At 45.5% G+C, this 23,089-nt stretch overlaps 1 long non-coding RNA gene across 2 annotated transcripts in view; it reads right to left on the bottom strand.

Moving 5' to 3' along the window:
* Positions 1-23,089, bottom strand: part of LOC138259239 (uncharacterized) — a 183,954-nt gene that overhangs the window by 53,578 nt on the left and 107,287 nt on the right. The gene's annotated exons all lie outside the window — the stretch shown is intronic.

The following is a 23,089-nucleotide window of genomic DNA, read 5'->3' as shown; positions in this document are numbered from 1 at the left end:
AAGAGAGGGAACTGCAAATGAAGAAGGGCACCAAGAAGTTGGAGCTTCAGAAAACTCTGAGGTCCTGGACAGAGGTACCTCATTTAACAACATCAACAGAGAATTGAAATGAGGAGGCTGATGTGGATGAGCAGGATCAGGACCTGGATATTGGCCCTGAAAAATAGCCTTCAGGGGAGGGGAATAAGCATTCTCCTGATTTGGAACTCTGTGACAGATCAGGCAAGAGTGCATCCTCGTATAGCCTGCCTCCAGAGACGTTAGCTGACAGAAAGGAAGAGTAGGAGTTCAGGCTGTAATAGGAATAAAAGTGTAAAAAATTACATGTAAAGTGCTCTGTTCTGACTTCTTATCACACTGGCAAGGCGGAAGACCTCAAGACCCATCATTACAATGGGGTAAAGTAACCAATCTATGAAATAGGCTAAGATGAAACCTGAGCACAATAAAGCACTGGTAGTGCTGTGTGTCATACATCAAGAATAGTTGAATGTTCCTAAGCAGGCAACAGAGAGGAATACATACACCTTTGCCAATCGCTCATCCTCCCAATGGGTGTAGCATGATCCCTCAGTATTTTTTTAATCTATCATAGGCAAAGCTCATAAGAGGTCTTCAAACAAGTCTCGCCTGCTCAGAGACACGGCCATGTCCCTAATGCCCCTCAGCCAGGGAATCTCTAGGCCTGGAGACAGGGGTAGACAATCCTCTATTAACATTCCATTTAGGAAAAGGGCCTTTTTGATCCAGATCTTTCACCATAGTAGCATTGACTACTCTAGGAAACCACTAAATGGATGGATGAAAGGTAGCAAGGTTACTGATTACAATGGGCTGTACAACTTGATTCTCAGGGAGTATATGCTCAATATTTTTTTTGCAGAGTTGTGTCAGCACCTAGTAGACAGAAAGATGGCTGACCTCAGGAATCCTGCAGAAGCCAAAAAGGCATTTGTGCAATGAGGGACTTCCAAAAGGTTTGTCAGGGATCTCACCAGATGAAACGGGAGGTATGGGGAAATGTAAAAATCATGAGTTCTCAAAAGGACCTCCTAATAATTCCCGAGTGAACAGCAGGTCCCAGTTAGTTTTGGGGTGCAGATAGCGATTATCCTAGTTTCCCTGAAGTAAGGAGATGGTGCAGAGGGCCGATATTTCTGCAAATACTACTCAGAGTAGGCAGTGGATCACCTTCACTGGGCAAGGGGTGGCGGCGTTGAGGGACTCAGGAGCCAGCATGTCTACTGTGAGGTGTCAACTGATGTCCTCAGAGCAGGTTCTCCATAAGACATTCCACCAAGTTATAGTCACAGAAAACCATGAGAGTCATCTGTCAGTGGCTCTGGTTCCCTATGAGTGGGGGGCTCAGGTTCTCTAAAGGTAGCTATGAGCCATGCATGTAGATTGTCTATTGATCTGTTGGGAAGTGACCTTGATCATACTATCTGAAAGGAGGTATCCCTCAGGTCACAATTTGAGACATTTGAATTGCCTCAATGGGTCTGTTTGACCACAAGTTCCATGGCTGCCCAGGAAGGGAGTCCAGGGAGCCTGGAACCTAAAAAATGTGGCCCAGTCAGCTGCCAAGAAGAGTAGAGGCAATTAGCAGGGTAAATCAGACCCTGAAGTTCTTGTGGTCCGGGTTGAAAGGGCACCTGACGAGGATTCTCCTGAGCCTAATGGGGAAGACACTGCCACCTTGAGTGACCTACCTGAGCTTGCTGGATGGCAAGTTGGGGGAAGGCCCACCAGGGAGGAATTCTGTAAAGTGCAGAAAGAATGCCTCACTCTAGAAGGCCTGAGACAGCAAACGGAGGCCCAGACAGCTTGAGATACACTTCGGGATCACCTTATCTATTGAGAGAATGAAGTCCTTTACAGTGGGCCTAAGGTTCTTGGACATGTGGTAGCCTATGGTAGTATGTGGTGGAAGTCCCTCAGTCTTACAGGGCCTTCCTACTGCAGTTGGCTCATACCCCCTTAGCAGGACATCTGGAACAAGACAAAACCCTCTCCGGGCTTGTCACCTGATTCTCTTGGCCCCTGATGAAGACAGCCATAGATGCATTGAGTAGGTCCTGTCCCAAATGCCTGGCCAGTGATAAATCAGGGAAAAAGTGCAAGGCTCCATTAACGTCATTATCTCTCATTACCAAGCCCTTTGGGAGGGTGGCCATTGACATTGTTGGTGCCATGAACCCCATGACAGTGTTAGCCAACAGGATCATCCAGGTCTTGGTGGACCATGCCACCCCATACCCAAAGGCAACCCTCTGAAGTTCATGTCTGCACCTCCAGTAGCCAGGTCCCTGATTGCGGTTTTTACCTGTGTGGGGTTTCTCTAAGTGGTAGTGTCTGACAGAGGCACTAACTTCATGTCAGCAAATGTGAAGTCCATATGGGATGAGTGTGCAGTGTGACTTACAAGTTATCCAAACCCTATCACCCCAAAACAAATAGGCTTGTGGAAGGATTAAACCAGACCCTTAACAGCACAATAATGGGGCTATCTGAGCCAATGAAACATAAGTGGGCAGTCCTCCTGCCATGTCAACTATTTGTCTATCTGGAGATGCCACAGAAGGGGGTTGGGTTAAGCTCATTCAAGCACCTCAATGGAAACCATTTTAGGGGACCTCTCAGATTTGTTAGAAGGATTGGGAGGGAGGTCTCAGGAAACCCCCTCAGGATGTGGTCAGCTACATGATGGACTCCTCAATCAGAAACAATGCCTCTGGAAAAAGGTGAAAGACAATTTTGAGGCCAGTCAAGAAGCCATGAAACTCTGGTATGACCAGAAGGCCACTCTGCTAGAGTTTCAGCCTGGACAGAAGGTGTGGTTTGTGGAACCTGGGGAGCCCAGTGCTCTTGAGGATTGTTGGACAGGCCCATATAAGGTGAAGGACTGAAAGGGGGAGTCCACCTACCTGGTGATCTCAAGGCCCCAAGAAATCCCTTAAGAGTGCTTCACATAAACCACCTCAAACCCCACTTTGAAAGGTCTAAAGTCAACCTGCTTCTAGGCATCCACATCTGTGAACCCACGACATAAACACTAGAGATAGTCTATCTGTTAAACATAAAATTTACAGGCTGATGGATATGGTGAAGGCCAGTTAGAAGGAGGAGGTTTCCAGAATGCTGGAATTAGGGGTGATCAAGTCCCCCAACAGTCCCTGGACCAGCCCCAATTCCCAAGGCTGCCACACTGGGCACCACACCAGAACTCAGGTTCTGTGTGGACTACAGAGGGCTCAGTTCTGTCACTAAGACTGGGACATACCTCACTCCTGTGCCAATGATATCATAGACAGTTTGGGAGCTGCCAAGTTTCTCAGTACTTTTGATCTTACATCAGGGTACTGGCAGATTGCTCTGATCCAGGGGGCAAAAGAGAGGTTTGCATTCTCAATCTCAGAGGACCACTTCCAGTTTTGGGTGATACCATTTGGCTTAAAGAATGTTCCTGCCATCTTTCAGAAGTTGGTCAACAAGGTCCCAGCTGGGAAGGAGGCATTCTGTGCCACCTACCTGGACAACATAGCAGTCTTCAGCTCCAGCTGGGAGGAACACTTATGCCACCTCCAGGATCTGTTTCCAGCCCTCCAGTAGGCAGGCCTGATGGTCAAGGTAGCATTCTGTGGTGTATCTGGTATATCTGGCTCACATGGTGGGCAGGGGCAATATGCAGGCCTTTCAGGCAAAGATAGAGATTATCCTGGCCCAAACACAAGCTGAAGTAAGGGCCTTCGTGGACCTTACAAGATACTATAGGAGGTGTATTAGAGGATATGGCACCATTGTTGCTCCCTTATCAGAGCTGACTTCTTAGACGCATCCCAGAAAGGTGACCTTGATGAGACCTGCCAGAAAGCCTTTGACACCCTTAAGGAAGCCATGTGTACAGCACCTGCACTCGAGGCTCCTTGTTTTCCTAATGAGTTTATTGTGCAGATAGATGCCTCAGAGCATGGCACAGGAATTGTCTTAGCACAGTTAAATGAGAAGGGCCCAGAGCAACTGGTAGCCTTCATCAACAGAAGTTTACTTCCCTGTGAATAGAGGTTGAGTGTGGCTGAAATGGAGGTTTTTGCTGTTGTCTGGGCACTATAGGAGCTTAGACCATATGTGCACTGCATTCAGATAGACCACAGATCCCTCAGCTGGCTCAGGCAAATGAGGGGTGAAAATCCCAAACTGTTGAGATGGTCCAGCTCCCCATAGGGAATGGACTTTGCAATGGAACACCATCCTGGGTCAGCAATTTAAAACTGTGGGCCTCATTCTGACTTTGGCGGGCGGCAGAGGCCGCCCGCCAAAGTACCGCCGTCAGAACACCGCTGCGCGGTCAAAAGACTGCCGCGGAAATTCTGAGTTTCCCGCTGGGCTGACGGGCGCCCGCCAGCCCAGCGGGAAACCCCCTTCCATGAGGATGCCGGCTCCGAATGGAGCCGGCAGAGTGGAAGGGGTGCAACGGGTGCAGTTGCACCCGTCGCAATTTTCAGTGTCTGCTTGGCAGACACTGAAAATCTTGGTGGGGCCCTGTTAGGGGGCCCCTGCAGTGCCCATGCCAGTGGCATGGGCACTGCAGGTGCCCCCAGGGGCCCCGCGACACCAGTTACCGCCAGCCAGGTTCTGGCGGTCAAAACCGCCAGAGCCAGGCTGGCGGTAAGGGGGTCGGAATCCCCATGGCGGCGCTGCCTGCAGCACCGCCATGGAGGATTCCCCAGGGTAGCGGGAAACCGTCGGGACACCGCCGGTTTTCCGTTTCTGACCGCGGCGGTACTGCCGCGGTCAGAATGCCCATGGATGCACCGCTAGCCCGTTGGCGGTGCATCCGCGGTCGTTAGCCTGGCGGTAGTCTACCGCCAGGGTCAGAATGACCCCCTGTGTGTACAGTTTGAAATTTCCATTTTGACCTGGCCAAATAAACCATTTGTCAGGCTCAGACCTGCTTTTTTAATTCATAGAAGCTACATCTAAGATAGGCCCTAAACAGCCCACAGGGCAGGGTCCAATGTATTTAAAAAGTATGACATGTACGTTTAAGGTACTTTTAAGCTTTACATGTCCTGATACCGAAAAAGTCTGGAGTTAGCTTTTCACTCTTTTCCTCTGTTATGGTTATAGTCGGTTTTTTTTTATTACAATTTTGAAAATGTCAAAGTTGGCATTTTCCTTCCTTAGCCATTTAGTGCTTGTGGTCTATCTCTGGGTTACAAGACTGGGTGTCTTTGGCAGTTGGTCTTTGTGTATTCCTCCTACACAGCCACACACACAACAGAGAGCGTTGCTGTGCCTGGATGGGCCATCACTGGCAAGATGGGAGGGCAGAGCTGGGCACATCCCTACTTTTACCTGAATATGCTGTGTCCTGCCTTCACATAAAGGAATATACACCCCCTGTAGTTAGTCTGGAGCTACGATAGAGGAGGCAGAAAACCTGTGCATGTCAATGGGAAACCTCTAGATGTTTCCCCCACTTCAGACAAAGCACCAGGTATAAATATTGGACCTCAGACACCATCCCTTCAGTACAATTCTGGACCTGTGGATACTACAGAAGAAGGACTGGTGTGCTGCTTTACTGCCAGTAGGACTACAACCTTTGCTTCCCTGCTTGTGACTTTCTCCTAATCTAGCACAACTATATAGACATCAGAGGCTCTTTGGGTTTTTTGGTGCTATTGCCACTTAAAGGTTTAAAAATTCATAATCCGATTTGCTTTGGCGTCATGCTAGTTATTCAATATTACTCTAATTTTCTAAACTGGTGTGGGGATTTTTCTTGTGTGATGTTCTCACTTTATTACTGTTCCAGTGCTGCCTAAATAATTTACACATCACCTCTTAGTTATGCGTGACTGCTCCGTGCTTAACTGCCATAGGGTTGAGCACAGTTTAATTGGGGGATTTGCTTGTAACTCACCCTGACAAGAAGTGTGGCTGCTGCTTGAGAAGCGTCCCCTCCTCCCCAACCAGCTACCAAATTTCTTACAAGTGTTCACTCACGTTTATAGTGTCATCTTCCCCAGAAATTCCTCATCCCACCTACAGTCTACAGAATTACTAGAACTGGTATTCTGGTCCTCATTAGAATATGAGGGAACCCAATTGAGTGGTGATTGAAGATACTGGCTAAATCACCAAACCCTTAGTTTTGGGTATTCCTGTGGACAAATGTTGCCTGTTAAAAGCAGATAAGATTTTCTTTTGGCAAAATGAGCCGGAAAGTGGAATAAAACAGCTGCCGTTCCTCCGTGGGATTGAAGAAGCGTTGCCTCCCACACACAGCTGTAAAGAAAGCATAAAAAAATAAAATGGTAATAAAACGACTTTATTACCATTTCCTTTGGAGCCGGCCCACCCCAGCCAATCAAGATGCTTTTTTCATGCTGCGTAACAGCATGAAAACAATGTCTTGTTTGGATGAGGGAGTTGGCTGTGGGCTTTGAGCTCAGAGGACATGCTGCAGAACATTGGTGATGTGCTGCAGGCCATCGAGAAACGTAAGTGACCACACCTGGAAATCCTGGGCCTGGCAAAACGAGGAATTTCCAGTTCAAACATCACAGCTTTGTGAGTCCCTTTTAGCTTCTGGGTTGTTTGTCAGAATACTGTATACAGAAATATTACCTTGCATAAATATCGTCCAGTATGGTTAGGTTTTCTATTATTAATTAATTAATTACAATGAAGTGCTATTTTCTTAATTGATATGTATGACACAATATTTATGTTAGCCGATATCCTAACAATGATATTCTTGAACCACACCTTGTTGGATTACTGAAACCTTTGTATGACTTATGTTCTATGACCAGATAAACTACTCACTAGTTATGTTTGTTATTTTCACTTTAAAAAAAACTTAAGTAGAAGTGTGAGAAGGAGATTGCCGTGACACGAGCTCCTGAGTTTGTTTATTAATATTTAACACACCTCACCCCCGAGCTAAGGAGCTCCAAGATGCTAATCGTTCTCTTTTACAGAGCAAGGAGAGCAAATATTATCTTAGCTGACTGACATAATGTGCTATCATTAAAAGCCTGAAATGTTGGACTGGAATACCGTTGGGGAATTCGTTATTAATGTAAAACATTAATTTATTACAGCTGTAGTTGCATCCTGGCGTCATTAAGCAAGACAGAGTACATGGCCCACAAGGAGGGACGTAGCTCCCACTGGTGCAGAAGGTGCAGTGGCACCGAGGGGCCCACTGAACCCTGGCAATGATGTATTTTACTATCGCAAGAACAGTCAAAGCGACCATTTTCCTTGATGCACAAGGACCCATGGCATCCTTGCTGCGCCACTGTCCACAAGACGACCCTACCTCGTGGCTTCAACGGTGCTAACGGCTTTACAGTAAACTTTGAGTACACAACATTAAAATCTTGGCGCCTGAAGAGATGCATGTGTAGAAAATGACTGGGTGGCGTTTGAAGCTCATAAACATTTACAGTGCCAAATTTCAAAGTGAAGTAACGTAATTTGTTAAACACGTATTCCCTTCTAAGCTGTGTGGGTTCTACGATTGACCTGCGATGCGTGACTGGTGCTTGGCAGAAGGTGAACACTGTGATGAGTGTGTTTATATTTCAGATGTTTGAGCTTCTTCCTCTTGGGTACAAGATGCATCCATTGGGTCGGTTTGTGAGAAATATGAAGGTTATGGATTCAAACCCCACTTATTCGTTGGGCACTCCTTTCTGGTGCTAACAAAATGAATAACAAACATTCAGTTGGTTGACACTTTTGAGGAGTGCAAAATGCTTTTTTCTACCTTCGCATAGGTCTCTGAGAAATTCATCAATTTCAAGAAGCTTAACCTTTTTGTGCTTTGCCTTTTCTGCCCCAAAGCTGTTAATTGTTCTAACAATTTATGAGAAAACAGCTATAGGTGAATTACAGTTGAAGTGGTGAAACAAGGTGCTAAAAGCCATGCTGGGCAAATATTTTGTCTGCACAGTAATGGTACTTTCCAACGCAAATCAAGATTTGTATTAGAAAGTTGGACAAAGTAACTCAAAGTAGCACTTTGCACTATTTTGCACTAACTGTGTCAAGGGGGCGTACCATAGGTGGTACATGGGCACTCCCTTGCAACCACTTATGGCTTAGGACACAAATTCATCTCTACTAACATAAGTAGACAAATTTCTGCCAAAAAGGTACACCTCCTCAAGGCAGGCGTAACTGTGGAGCAACTTTGAAAAATCTCCACATTTTTCCAAATTTGCATGTGTTCTGCACTCAATAGCACACATACAAAGTTGGAAAAGTATTAGTTTTTGTACTGGAAATCTATGCTTGCACAAAACCTATGCTTGCTAGAAGGTACACACCCCTGCACTGTGGTACAAGGGTGTGTGTTTTTGCGTATGGCAGCTTAAAGTTAGCTAGTACAGGGAGAGAGGAAAACAGCATACTATCTCAGTAGATATGTCTGTGTTATGGTTTCTCCCTTTTACGCAGCGTGGCAACTTTGGTTGCTGATCTATGCTGCATAAAATTTGAAAATGTGCCTCTCTGTGTTCAAGTGTAATTTGCACAAAAACAGTGATTTTAAATCTGCATAAATAATCTTAATCTAGCCGTTAGTGCTGTTCTACTATGCAATTCCATTTAGCATAGAAAGGCTCCATTACAAGAAAAACAAGCAAAGCAAACCGTAAAACGTTGCAAACGTCACAAGAAGCATAAACTTTTGAAAACTGTGAGCATAAAAATATGTACACTACTAATAATAAAATGTAGTGCCAATTCTCAGAGGCATACCAGTTTGTAGGGTATGAGTTCCAAGAACTCACTGTCACACTTTTCCAAGATAAGCCCATAGTAAATGATGGAAGTTCTAGAATCAGAATCATCTGTTTGCAGGTCAAGAGGTCAGCTGACTCTTAATTCAGTCCTACCTAATTTCCACTGGCATCCTGTAGGACCACCAAAGAATCCAGAGAAATCTTGCACATCAGTTTGCAAAAATGTCCGTGATGGGCTGAGAGAATTTTTTTTACCTTACATCTTAATCATTTGGATGAGACTTGAGGGGAGTAGATTGTGGTTGCCCAAAATTGCAGGACAAACCCCATCGCACAACTGTTATATGCATAAAATGTGGGTCACTCGTCTAAAACCTGCAATTTTCAGTTCTGTCGTCAAGCATTGGAGAAAACTATTAGTTTAAATCATAACAGGATATAAACCTAAGAGTAAACAAGGGAAACATGAGGGATGAGGGTGTCTGGAATGCAGAAGAGACAACACTCAGAAGGGAGAAAGATTGGCAAGTCTTTCTCCATCAGTACCCTTGCTTCTTATTAATTAAGGGGTGTCACTTAGATTTTTGGAAGGTCAAATTAAAATGGCCCTCTCCTGCTGAGGGTGTATGTCTGGCTCTATTGTAGGGCAACTTCGGATTCTAAGAGATGTCCTTAAATAGGATTATGACTAGTATTTCTTGACTGAGATATAAAGTGTGTATGGCGGAATCTTTTATGCAGCAACTGCCAATCTGAACAGAAGCTCAGGAGCATGAAAAAAGCTCAATGTGTAGGGATCATGGATTCTGCTTAACCTGGACATGAGTTTGGGGCGTGGCCAAGATGGTGGCCGGAGTGGACGCTTGAATAAAGAGCTCCACTCAAGGCCCACCTTTTGTTCGTTTATCCTGCTCCCTGGTGGGTACATCGACGTGGAGGCTTCTCCCCCCGGCCCGGGGGTGGCTCAGAGAAACTTGGACCCTCAGCAGCTGGCCCCGCGTTGGCCCGTTGAGTGAGACGGAGTGGGGTGCGGTCGGTGACCCGAACCGGAAAAACAAACTGGCCTGGCCGAGATGGTTGCGGCACACACAGGGCTTTGGGCGGCCCCGTCTGACTCCCCCGTGAAGTTACTGTGAAGTTGGGGCTGAGGTGCCTGGGTAGCGGCGCGATGGAACCGGGAGCTTCCCAGCTGGGGCGCGGCTGCTGGAGCGCCGCATCCCCCGACCTGACTGCGGCGGGGCTGCGCCGCCCGTGAGCCGGGGGATGCGTGGAGGATGGGAGCGGCCCCCGGCCTGGGGGTTTTGCCCTGGGCGTCTTGCCTGGGCGTTTCACCCCGTGTGGCTGCCGCGTGCGGGCCTAAGACCCCCGCGGGACCGAACTTCAGGCACGCTAGCGCCAGGACCGAGCGCTGGCCCGCCTGCGCTGAATGCCCCTTGCCTGGGGCTGGAGAGAGTGAGCGCTCGCCTGCGGGGGACCCGGACCCCGGGTGGCCCCCCGGGGCTCTCCCCCTGCCGCGAGATGACGTGCATTTTCTCCCTGGGCCACCACCAGAGGCGGGTGCGGGACGCGCTGAGGCCTGTCCCGAGAGCGACGACCGGCTGTTAGCGGCCACCCCTCCCTCTACGTTGAGGATCTGAACGGGCCTGCACACGGCCCTCGTGGATGGGACCGGCCAGGCGTGGCGAACTGGAACCGCGGCAGCGGCTAGGAGCGGGGCTTTGGAAAAAAATAAAAATAACCATAAACAAAAAACAAAAAAAACAATAAACAAATAAGAAAACAGAAAACAGGGAAACCTCAGAAGGGGACTTAAAATAAAAAAATAACAAATAAAAAATAAAAAAAAAGGGAGAGTGTGGAACACGACACAACAGAATAGAAAACAAGACAAAAGTAAATTAAAGACGCAAAACGGTCATACAAGGCCACCATAATGGCAAGTCACAAACCAACAAACCAATAAAAGAAGAAACTACCGCAATCGGAACAGAGCTGGTGGTAGCCATTGATTAATCAGGCATTGGCGAATAAGCAGACCACATAGCAATAATAGTGTCTCAAGCATCAAGCAATTACTTCAAACTCAGGGCAGTTTTTAGGAGAGCTAAACCACGGTCACACCACCCGGCACTCCCGAACCACCCATTCATCGCACGTAAGATCTCCGTCTTGCCCCGCCCAGGCTCGCTGGTGACCTCTCTCAACCGAGCCCCCCTCGGCGGAGCGGGCAGCGCCATGGTCAAACCAAAACACCCCAAAATGGGGACTTCCTCAGACGGGGACCCCCCTCCCTTCTACAGGTCACTCGGACACGCAATCTGCAACACTGCTCCAACTGAGCGAAACACTACGTACACACTCTCTACAGTTCGATAAAATCATGCAGGCAATAATGGAAACTAAAACCTTGCTGGAAGGGAAAATCGATGCTGCGGCACTGGAGGTCTCGCTGCTTCGAGCTGACCACCGCAAGCTAACAGATAGAGTGCATAATACAGAACTGTCGCTAAAAACTGTTCAACCAGAGATGGCAGACATGAAAAACAAAATCCAACAAATGGAAATTGAACGGCGCAGCTGCAGCGCAGGGCCGAAGAAGCAGAAGGTCGCTCAAGACGTAACAACATCAGATTTATTGGCATCCCAGAACGCTTGGAACTACCCAAAGCTGAGGAATTCATTGAAACTTGGCTGAAAGACACAATGAAAATACAAGATGCCACTAAAGCACCAATGATAGAGAGAGCCCACAGAATCCCGGGCAGGCCCCCGCAGCCCGGAGCTCCACCTCGGCCTCTGATAGCCCGGTTTCTTAACCATAGAGATAGAGATTCTGTCCTTCAACACTTTAGAACCTCTAACCCAATCAGCTTGGAAAATAGTAATGTATCTGCCTATCTGGACTACACGTTCGAAGTGCAACGCAAAAGAGCTACATTCGTCAAAATCAAAAAACTCTTGCGAGAACATAGCATCACCTTCTCTCTTATGTTTCCAGCCCGCCTGCGTATAATCATCAACGAGAAAATGCTCATGTTTCCTACCCCAGATGACGCATGGACATGGATTCACGCTAAAGGTCTGGTCAGCCCGCCAACGGAAAAGATAACAACCGAAGAATGGATCACCCCCAGCGCCAGAAGAAAAAAACAAAACAAGGCAACATCGCGCCCTACAAAATCACAAATGGAAGCCAACCAAGCGCAAATTCTAAGGGAAACTAGCACATTCACCCGATCACAAACTGACTCCCGGAGCGAGACGGACATCACCGACAGCGGATCCCCTGGAGGCGAATCCAGTGCATCCTTCTCTCCCCTTCTGGCCGGTCCTGATCTCACCCCGCGTTCTGTGGACGAACTCTAGGAACCAAGTGCACACACGAGCTGTGCCCACACCGGGAGCTACGCGGGTGGGTGCGTGGCCCCCCTCTCCCTTGTGGCCGTGCGGGGAGGCTTGCAGCTGCCCCGGGACGGGGCCAGACCGTCTACCGCCTCGTCGGAGCTTCACTGGACCACCAATGCAGACGCGACCAAAGCCTGGACCACACAGGGACAGAACTATCCTGGAGATGGGCCTTTCGATGCCCGGCTCCAATCAACCCACGCTCCCCGCCACCCCAACTATACCCGTATGGAACTTAATCTCCCAGATTGCAGTTTAGGCACCGGTTGTGGCACTTTGTTTACTCTCTGGCTTTACCCGAAATATCCTTTTATTTGTTATCTCTCCCCTCTTTTCTATTCTTATCCTATTTTTGCATTATTTTCTATTGGGCCCAGGGGGGCTGGCAGGCGGGCGGGTGCGGGGTGTGCGGGGGGGCTCGGGCGAGGGGCGCGCGCATCAGTCTAGCAGCGATTAGCAGACGCATCTGGGGCTGGGATCCTGGGATCACAACTGTTGGCGCTTAATAACTCAACCCAACACGATGAATAAGGAACCAATATACAATATAATGACTTGGAATGTAAAGGGAATGGCGGGAATAAGAAAGCGCAATAGGATACATGCACACTTAAAATGACACCATATCCACATAGCCATTCTTCAAGAAACGCACATCACCTCCGGAGATACCCCATGGCTAGAAAGGAGGTGGGCGGGGCAGATCTATGGTTCTGGAAACTTATCATTTGCTAGGGGGGTCCAGATCTGGATAGCCCCAGGGGTCCCTTATGTGGTACAGCGCAGCGTCACCGACATTGATGGCAGGTACATACACTTAATAGGCTGCTTGGACGGGGAATTAATAGTGATTAATGAACTATATGTCCCGAATGTTGGACAGAGTGAATTCCTACAAAAAACGATCTCACACTTATCAAACGACCTACCCTCAACATGCATCTGGGGCGGGGACATGAACTGTGTTCCACAAATAGACATGGACAGATCACACACCCCCATAACGGCCTCCCCAATAACTAAAAACTTGCAGATGCTACGCCAATGGATGTCAGACCGCTGCCTGACAGACACTTGGAGACACCTACACCCTAGTGATCAGGAATAATCCTATTACTACCCGGTACATCTCCTCCATACCCGCGTAGACCTTATTATTACCTCACAAGATATTACTAATAGGATAGAAGGCGCCGAATACACTGCCAGGGTATTCTCGGATCATTCCCCACTTACCGCCCACATCAGATGGGGCAGACCGCACGCTTGCATCCCAACCTGGTGCCTTCAGACCCAATTATTACAAGACCCTCCATTTAAAGCAGAGAAAGCCACACACATTTCTTCTTACTTTACCCAAAATGAGGGGACAACGAGCTCCAGGTCAAACAAATGGGACGCACACAAGGCAGTCATAAGAGGAGCATGCATTTCAGCGACTGTTGGGGTACACCAAACACTAGTACATGAGCTTCGCAACCTAGAAAGGGAAGTTCACTCCTTCGAGTGTAACTTTGCTAGAGGCACAATTACACAAACAGAGCTCACTAAAAAACGTTCGCAAGGGAATGACGTCGACAAACGACTACGATTGTTTGATTATTGCCACTACTTGGCTCGAACACACGCGGAAGGTGACAGGTCGGGTAAACTACTGTCATGGCTCACACACAGCGATCGCCGGAATTCCCCCATAGGAGCCATCCGTCTCTATACAGGATTAATTGTAAACGCCCAACCTGATATCAACACAGCTTTTAGAGAGTATTATAGCACACTTTATAAAGCTCCCCCCCTCCTGAAATACTATTGCGTGAGTTTTTTAGTGATATTAGGCCAAACTGCCTAACCGCCACACAGGTGGCGGACCTGGACAGACCGATAGATATCACGGAAATACAACAGGCTCTAAAGGAAAGGCACCCGGCAGCGATGGACTACCCATTGAATATTACAGCATGTTCCCGACTCAAACACTAACTCCATACCTAGCAATGTTATCTGAAGCCCTAAAACGCGGCCAGCTACCTGACACATGCCGGGAAGCACTGATAGCAGTACTGCCTTAAACAGGGCGAGATCCACTTGATGTACGTTCATACAGATCTCTATTGTTATTGAACACAAACTGAAAGCTACTTGGTAAACTCTTAGCCAACCGCTTACTCCCATGTATGACAGACTTGGTACACCAAGATCAGTCCGGCTTCATACCTGGTCGTAGCACCTTCAGCTACATTCGGAATTTATTGCGCCTAATGGCAAACTCCCCAGAGGGCGACTACACCCAAGTAGCAGTGTCATTAGACATAGAAAAAGCATTTGACACGTTAGGATGGCCCTTTCTGATGGAAAAACTACATCGCATGGGCTTCGGACAGATATTCATTAACTGGGTAAAGGTGCTCTAGACTAATCCATCAGCGAGGGTCAAAACAGGCGACACGATCTCTCAATCGTTCAATATAGAGAGAGGCACTAGACAGGGATGTCCATTGTCCCCACTTTTATTCGCCCTTGCCATTGAACCATTAGAAGCCCATCTGCGGGCGATGGCCTCACTGTGGGGTGTTCGAGATGACCACATATACCGCATAGTGTCTCTACATGCTGATGATGCACTGATCTTTCTCCGTGATCACACGGAATCCTTGCCCGACTTACTGAAACTACTACGTAAATTTGGCTCACTGGCCGGACTGAAGGTGAATTGGTCAAAATCGTGTATATTTCCCATGTGCCCAGTCCCTGAAATACACAGATTGCCCTCTAACCCGGGCGACCTGAAGTGGTGCTACACCACCTTCAAATACCTAGGTATAAATATATACCACAACTCACAGGACCTAAGGGACGGCAACCTTGGGCAAGCGATCAGATCCATCAGAGGCTCCTTGCCCTTCTGGTGCTCACTTCCACTCTCACCAATGGGTAGTGTAGCCATAGCAAAGATGATAATTCTACCTCATCTGTTGTATTTCTTTATGGCCCTCCCACTGGCTCTACCAGCCTCCTTCTTTAAACCACTAAATCGCTTATTAACAGATTTAACATGAGGCAATGGAAGGCGACGTGTAGCATTGTCTAAAATATACCAGCCACTAACAATGGGCGGATTAGGAGAACCCAGATTCAAATTGTATTATGCAGCTGCTCATTTGCAATGAATATCTTCCTGGCTTGGCTGCCCTGATAGCACTGAATCACAATTGATTCTCTTGTCTCTGGGGAACATGGGAGTATTGCATTACCTTATGAATCGAGAGTCCCCCAAACACCCACGAAATATCCTATTGAAAACCGCATACTGGATATGTGGCCGCCAAGCGCGGTGTGGAGTGTATACCCCTTGTATCGTATTATAATCACCTATATTTTTCTTCTATGTTCACTTGTTGTGTGATATAACAATAAATATACATCTAAAAAAAAAAAAAAAAAAAAAAAAACCTGGACATGAGTTTCTGACTGAAGCAGCGTCCCCTGTCTAGCACTTAGCTGCACAAATGTTCTGTCTGCGGTTGTCCTTGGATGTCACCCAGACAGCAGAGACCCTCTAAGCTCTCTTGGTTGGCACAGCGGCCTTTACTGGCAGGCCAGGCAGCTGAGGTGGACCACGACACTAGAAAAAGGATACAGACCTTTGGACTATGGAAGGATGGTATGCAGAGCTTTTATCGGAGCAAGAGATGCTTTGCAAGGGAAGGGGCCGTGTGCAGGGAACACATGCATTGGCCTTGGGGAACTAGCAGTCAGTGAGCACATTCAGGTCCAGTGGGTGGCTTTCTGATGACTTCCTTTTCTCTTTCTCTGGAATTGGACCAATATCATGAAGAGATACAGGATGTAAGGAACCACAGGGTATATGTAAAAATCTGTGAATGTGGCAGTTTGCAATGACAAAGAAGCGTTTTGTAATGCACAGAAGCCAAATCGTGATTCTGTAACTTGTTATCGAATAGCACTTTGGTTTCGCGATTCTGTATCTGGAAGAGGCGTTTTAAGGCGTGCCTACCAATTACCAAATCACAGTGGTATGTAATAATGTATAACATCATAATTCAGGCTGCAAAACATTAATAATTTACCATCTCCTGGAAGGAGGTGGTTACACATTCATAAGTGGGAAGGAGTTCCTAAGGGATCTCTTTCCATTTAAGAATGCAAAATTCAATATTTTTTAGGAGCAGGAAGTGGTCCAACAGACCACTGCCTGCTATTAAAAAATTTAATTGAAAATGTTAATTTTCTTATTTTTTAAACAAATCCTATTTTCCTTTAAGTAAAACAGGCTGCATTAAAAAAAAAAGATTATTTTATTTAAAAGCAATCACAGACATGGTGATGGCTAGTATTCCTAATGAGTTGCAAACTACAACCTACCCCATTAATATTCATGAGGTAGATAGATACGCAACTCACTTTCTTACAATAGGAATTGCAATTTCCTTATTGCTATTCAGTAACAATAGTTCGTTGTTTCTGCGCTCCTGCTGTAAGATTTTTGCCCAAAATACTCTTAATTACTCAACATGGAGTAATTGTATGATTTCAGTAATTTCGCATCACAAGAGCAATGCATAATTACTGAAATTACTCTAATTACTCAGATGTAATTCACATTTTGTTCAGGACTAATGATATGGTGTACTAAGAAAAGGTATGCAGGGATAAGTTGTGGATGGGATGAAGGCTTGTAAGGTATGATAGTTTGATGTATTTGAAGGTGCAATAGTGTGCACGCATGAAGGTGTGAGGGACTTCTGTGATCTTCTCTAAAACCCAGCATAGCTCTAGGTGTGAGTGAAAGGTTCTAGGGCATTATAGTGATTAGTAGGGTGTAGGTAGGTGCCTTATACAGTCAAAATAGATTGACCTACCTGTTTGTATAGGAGTAAATGGTGTTGGTGAGTGATGTAGTTAGTCAATCGATGAAAGAGCCATGTCTTGACGGCCTTGTTGACTGTCATACAGTGAAAATACCTCTAGGGAAAGCTGTGCCTTACAATAAGGAAATAAGGATATACTCAATCTGATAGGTTACTTTAGCTTTAGCTCCCTTTCCCCCCTCACTCACAACAAGGCTGCAGTGAACGTAAACATTTGTTGTGCTACTGGTGCATGAACCATGGTAGGGGACAGAGCACCAAATAGTCAAAGGAATTAACCTCTTCAAGTAACATGGCCCCCAAATGTATAGTTAAATTACATGTCATCAAGCCTTTATGCCATACGTTGGTGATGCAATCGGAACCAGCTCCTAGTTGGGTAGCAGGTGCTCCTAAATACAACCTGACCATTTGAGCATGATGGGCCGCATGGGGAGCAGGAGCACTGATTTCTGAAAGATAAAAACTGCTATGAAGGGGCAGTAGAAAGAGGATGGTGAGCTCCAAGAGAACACTAAGGAGGGGCAGAACAGACAATGGGTTGATGCTAATAGATGGTCACTAGAGCTGCTGATCTGCAGCCAAAAAATGTATTCAAAGATATGGGAGATAAACAATTGTGGTGAGACTGAAAAGGGGCAATAGTCAATAGAATGAAAATTAACGCATTGAAAAGCAGCAATTAAAAAGACTGTATCTGTGTAGATAAGAGCTTTTGAAAAGGTAACATCACTTTTAGTCATTGTGATGTATTATTTATCTATTACTGCTAGGAGTTGCAGTTAAAGACATCTTTGCAGACAGTGTGTGCCAATTTGCCTTTCTATAAAATACCAAAATGACGGGAAAACAGATAGAAATTGATTCAAGGTCACTTCACATGAGACAAAGTCACCGCTTTCTTGCCGCAGATATTTCCTACCCTAAAGTTTTCCAATAGTTCATGTGTAGAAGGTCCATGGTGAAAAGGTGAATGTAGGCATGCTCCACATGCTTTCGAGGTTGTAACAGGATTCGCTTATTAAGACCCTTAGTCCCACCAGGCTTGGCTAGGCTCCCTATCAGGAAACAAGGGGACAACATTGGACAATTGATATGGGAAGGATGTGCTTGTGGTGGCCTAAATCTTGGAAACCAAAATGCTGAATGGTTTATTGTTGATTATCATTCATTGACCCAGGAGATGTAAGAAGTGTGTCAAATGATTTTAACAAGGAAACATGAAATGTAGACCACAGAATTGATTCTTATGTATATTTTCTGAGTCAAATTCAACACAAGTTTATGGCAACTTCCAAACCAAATCTGATCCAAAATACAAAGCTTACATTTAGACTGACCATGAAAACAGAAGTGATTTGTGAATACCAATAAATGCCAGACATTATCAGTTGGTAACAAGCTGTGTTTGCTTATATAAAGCAAGTCCATGATATTTAGCTTGTTATGTTATAGTGCTTCTTTGAGACTGCAAGATAATCTTGAACGGACATAGCAATGGCAACTGAAGCCTGCTTAATAGGCACAACTTACAATGGTAACAACAGTACAAAAGATAGTAAAAGGCACAGGAGTTGTTCGAGTCACATCATATGTGATTTCAGCAACAAAAAAATCTAACAAGTTAGCACCACCTGAAGAAACAGCACCAGAAGCACGGACACTTGTGGTGTCTGTTAGTTTGAAAACAGTAGGCTAGCAGAAGCAGTAGATCCATGTTTGAGGCTCACCAAAATGTCTTCGATATACTGAATATATATGGTGTCCTCAACCGGAAATCACAACAGATGCCTGAGCATGTAATTGATGACTTGTCATATTAACAATTCCACCACTCGAGCAGCTAAATGCAGAAATTTAATTGCCACAGTGCCATATTTTAATTAGTAAATCCACTTACAACAGGCTTCCATTCAAGCACTGAAATATAACCAATTGAAACACAAAACAAATGTTTGCTGAACACAGGTGGTAGTTAGGAGCATCAACAGGCCTGGGACGTGTTCCTTACAGATAAGCGGAGAGTGTATATTTTGCAGTCCTGTACAAAATCCTTAGACGACAAAGTCATGTTTGACTTAAGTGTAAGAAAATGACCTCTCTAATAAAGACAAAGGGACATATGTATTAGCCCCTTGCACCACAGTTGCGTCACTTTTTGTGATGCAATGGTGATGCAAACCTTGAAATCATATCTGTGAGGTCATGCAAATCTACTTTGTGTGGCTTTAAATGGCCCCATAGATATAGAGTAAGCCAAAGAAGTGAAAATTGCTGAGTTACCTTGTTCCTCACAAGGGAACAGCTCCATGGGCATTGCAGTGGGTGTTTCCACACAACATCCATGGATTCAGCGCATTTCCAGATTTACAAGACCTTGTTAGCCTGGGGATGCGCAGAAACCTTATGCTTCCCCAGAGGATGCGCAACTAGTAGAAATATCTTTACTTGTCCTCTTTGTCCCTCTTTCTATGTGTACTGCATTCTGTAGCACACATAGAAAGAGGAAAAACCCTGCCAGGATTGTTTTTGTGCAGGATGGTGCCCCTTCCTGCACAAAAACAATCCTACCTGGAATGCAGTCACCCATGCACCATGGTGCAAGGTTGCCTGGATTGATGCTAGGCTGCCAAAATGGCACCAGTGCAGTGGGAAAGGACACAAATTCACCTTATGCCATAGATAAGATGCATTCCTGCCCTTTCCCTTTGACCCAGGGCAGCGCAGCAAGGTGACTTTTCGTGCTGCCCTGCTCCGGAAGCCCATAAATATGGTCCCAGGAGTTGAGTCCACAGAGGTGAATATATGTCCCTACAGGTATAAGTGTTCAACTTTGGGTTCTAGGCCTGAGGATCAAAACCTAATTCTGAAAAAAGATAAGAGATGATATGTGTTAACACAGCAACCAAAGAGCAAAACAGTTAAATAAAACAAATGTTAACTAAGTTAAACTTAAAGGATAATGGAAATTGAAAATGGAAAATTATCCCTAGAATAAATGATGCAAAATCCTAACATTTGCAAAAGTTACACAGTGAAAGTGTTGCACTGTTTGCTACTGTCATGGATCATAGGTGACTGACACCTTATTCCTTTCATAATGTTGCGTAGTGCCTTTTTTTTTTTAGGTTGCTGAGTCTTGACAGAGTGATTACAAAATCAAATTCAGGGAACAAGAAATGCCACTGTGTGGAGACTTTAAAAATCAAAGACTATACTGATCATGATATACTAAAAAAGTATGTCTCTATCTCAAGAAGTAATGTCACAAACCCCTAAAATATTGTTTTTTAGACATAGGGGTCTCATTATGACCCTGGTGATCTAATGACTGCCAGGGTCGCAGTGACAGTCGGACCTCTGCCAATACGCAGTCCGAGTGGGACATTCCGACTGCGGCAGTAGCGCCGCAGTCAGACCGCCAGAACAGCCAGATTACGACTTAACGCTGGCCTGGAGGTGCTGGTGATCCTGGAAGTCCATATCCTCTCTGCCCTGGGGATTAAAACCCCCTTCTCCACCAGTGGTTTCATGATGGTAGCACCGACATGAAAAGGTTGAAGGAGACAGGGTGCAGGGCCCCCCCTGGCCAACCCCGTCGCAATGTCTGCAGTGAACATTGTGACGGGCGTTGGTGCACGCTACGAACTACAGCATTGCCACCGGTTCTATTATGAGCCAGAGACAATGCTGTAGGCTGTTTCCCGCTAGCCCAGTGGGTGAAAATTGAGTTTCCGCCCGCTGGGCCAGTGGGAAACTTGTAATGGGCCCAGCGGGGAGGCTGCCACACTGGCAGCAACCTGCATGTTGGGACTTCAGCAGAAGGGCTTTTCTGTCCGCCAAAGTAATAATAAGGCTGTAGGTGTTTAATAGAGATTTTATAATTTCTCTCATTGAGAGTAAATACTCTGTGTAATGGGATGCACCCTCTCCATACATTCTCTACACATTAATTCAAAACATCATGCCAATACTGCTGTACCACAAGGGTTGTCACATAATTATGAATTCTCTTTCTATAATGAAATGGTTCTAGATGAAGAGACTCTAGGTCTTTACACTTTTGAAGGTGTAAGTGGGGCTCCCTAATTCTGCTTTGGAGACATACCAATCAGTAGTTAGCAGACTTCAAATAATGTACTGAGTCTCTGCATTTTGGTATTTTCTTAAATGTTCACTGTAGAATGGATCTCCCCTCAATCACAGAGATTGACCAACAAGACTTCTAGAGTCACATGCCTTCTGAAGGGAGCTGTGACAAGAGGTGATCCACATGAATCCCTCTGTTGTGAAATGGCAGCCGACACCAAATAAAAGGTCAGGAAATCCAGGAAACCCTGCCACAATGGTACACGTGTCTGTCTTAATTAGACGAAAGTTACAAATAGCCCCGTCACGGATCACTGAATTTAAATCATAACATGTCAAAAGGAAAGAACACAATAAAATTGAGCACAGTCCAAAAACTCACAATACTTATATCACAAAACAAAACGTTTCAGAAGACACAGCAAAGACAGCTTTTGGGGGGTACCCACATGATATAGCTTTGATTTGACAGTGAGAAACTGTGATATAGAGATAGAGTAATATTTGATTGTGGTACCCTACACAAGCAAACAAATCCACCACTTTTATCAAAACAATTTTATGTTTCTACATTCTCGTTTAACAATATTACTGCAAATACTCTGTGAGGGACCACAGAGGAGACTGTGACACCAGTTACCAATAAGATGTGGCCAAGTGGAACTTTCACATATGGAATCCTCACACACAATATTGTATTACCTTGATCGGCAAGCTAAAATAACCCAAAAACAAGGCTCTCATGCTAACGATGGTAACCCATGCTCAGGTAGCAAGTTGACTTTCACTGAAAAAGCCCAATCACAACTCAGAGGTTATTACCACATGCCTCCTTCCTTCAGAAAACTCTAGAGGGCAGTTTGCAAATAAATACATGCATAGATGTTGCTTTGTATTCAGACCATGCTGCAATGTAGGCAGGCTTACCATCCAAGCAGTTGATGACCTTCCCTGCAACTTTCACACTGGTAACCCTTGAAGGTAATACTAGTTCTCATAGGCATCTCAGGGACAGGTGTCCTTGATCACTGCCAACAGCTTCTTGACATTCTTACCTCATACATGAATATAGAGAAGAAATTCCTACAACAGTTCACATCTTTACTTTCTAATCAAAGTCAGTTCTAATCCCCATTCTTGCTCATTACCTGTGGAATCCAGCATAATGTCAGCAATCTCCCTAATAACCTTCATGTTTGCTTAGAATCCACTATGGTCCTCTTATTGTAAGTGGATGGAGCAAACCTTAACTTGCAGACCTACTAAAATTATTCCCTCCTCTTATAAAAGCTATACTTGATGTGATGCAGGTCTGATGTAAGGATAACAAAAGAAAGCCCACATTGCATCAAATATATCAACTATTATCACTCTTCACAGCCCCTCCCCCTTCAAACTGCAACCATTTTTCATCCTGCTGTACAGCGTAGGAAACTGTGATGCCAAAAACAAATACATTGTTCAGAAATTCACTGTTGGCAGCATGAATCATTCCACCAGGAGCAAAGCCCATCCCGGAATGCAACTCCAAAATTGCAAGGGATAAAAACCTAGACTGGTTGATTACTACCAGTGTGTGAAAAGAGACAACACTACAACCCAGACTGCCCCATGCCTCTTTTAGTTCAGGAAAAGAGACTGTTTGTCTCTAGGAATATCTGTAACTAGCACATTTAAGATCACTGAATAAGTGCTTAATTTGTCACTCTTTAGCAAAGGTAGTACTGACCAATGCCTAATTTGTAAAACAATAGGTGCCGGTGCCCAAAGTTTTGAACAGAAGTTTACACCAACACTTTCGGATGTCAGGAGTGGCAAATACCAAAGATACCAAAGATATATAGTATTGATTCCACCTCATGCCTCTCTCATCCACAACCAGGCGCTCCTTGTCTTGTTATCTCCCCTTTGTAGGTTCTTTTTCATCCCTGCATTCTACTT

Source organism: Pleurodeles waltl, chromosome 2_1 (assembly GCF_031143425.1).
Source record: "Pleurodeles waltl isolate 20211129_DDA chromosome 2_1, aPleWal1.hap1.20221129, whole genome shotgun sequence".
NCBI classification, from domain to species: domain Eukaryota; kingdom Metazoa; phylum Chordata; class Amphibia; order Caudata; family Salamandridae; genus Pleurodeles; species Pleurodeles waltl.
Note: the sequence above shows the minus strand (reverse complement) of the source record. Positions and strands in the feature narration are given on the sequence as shown.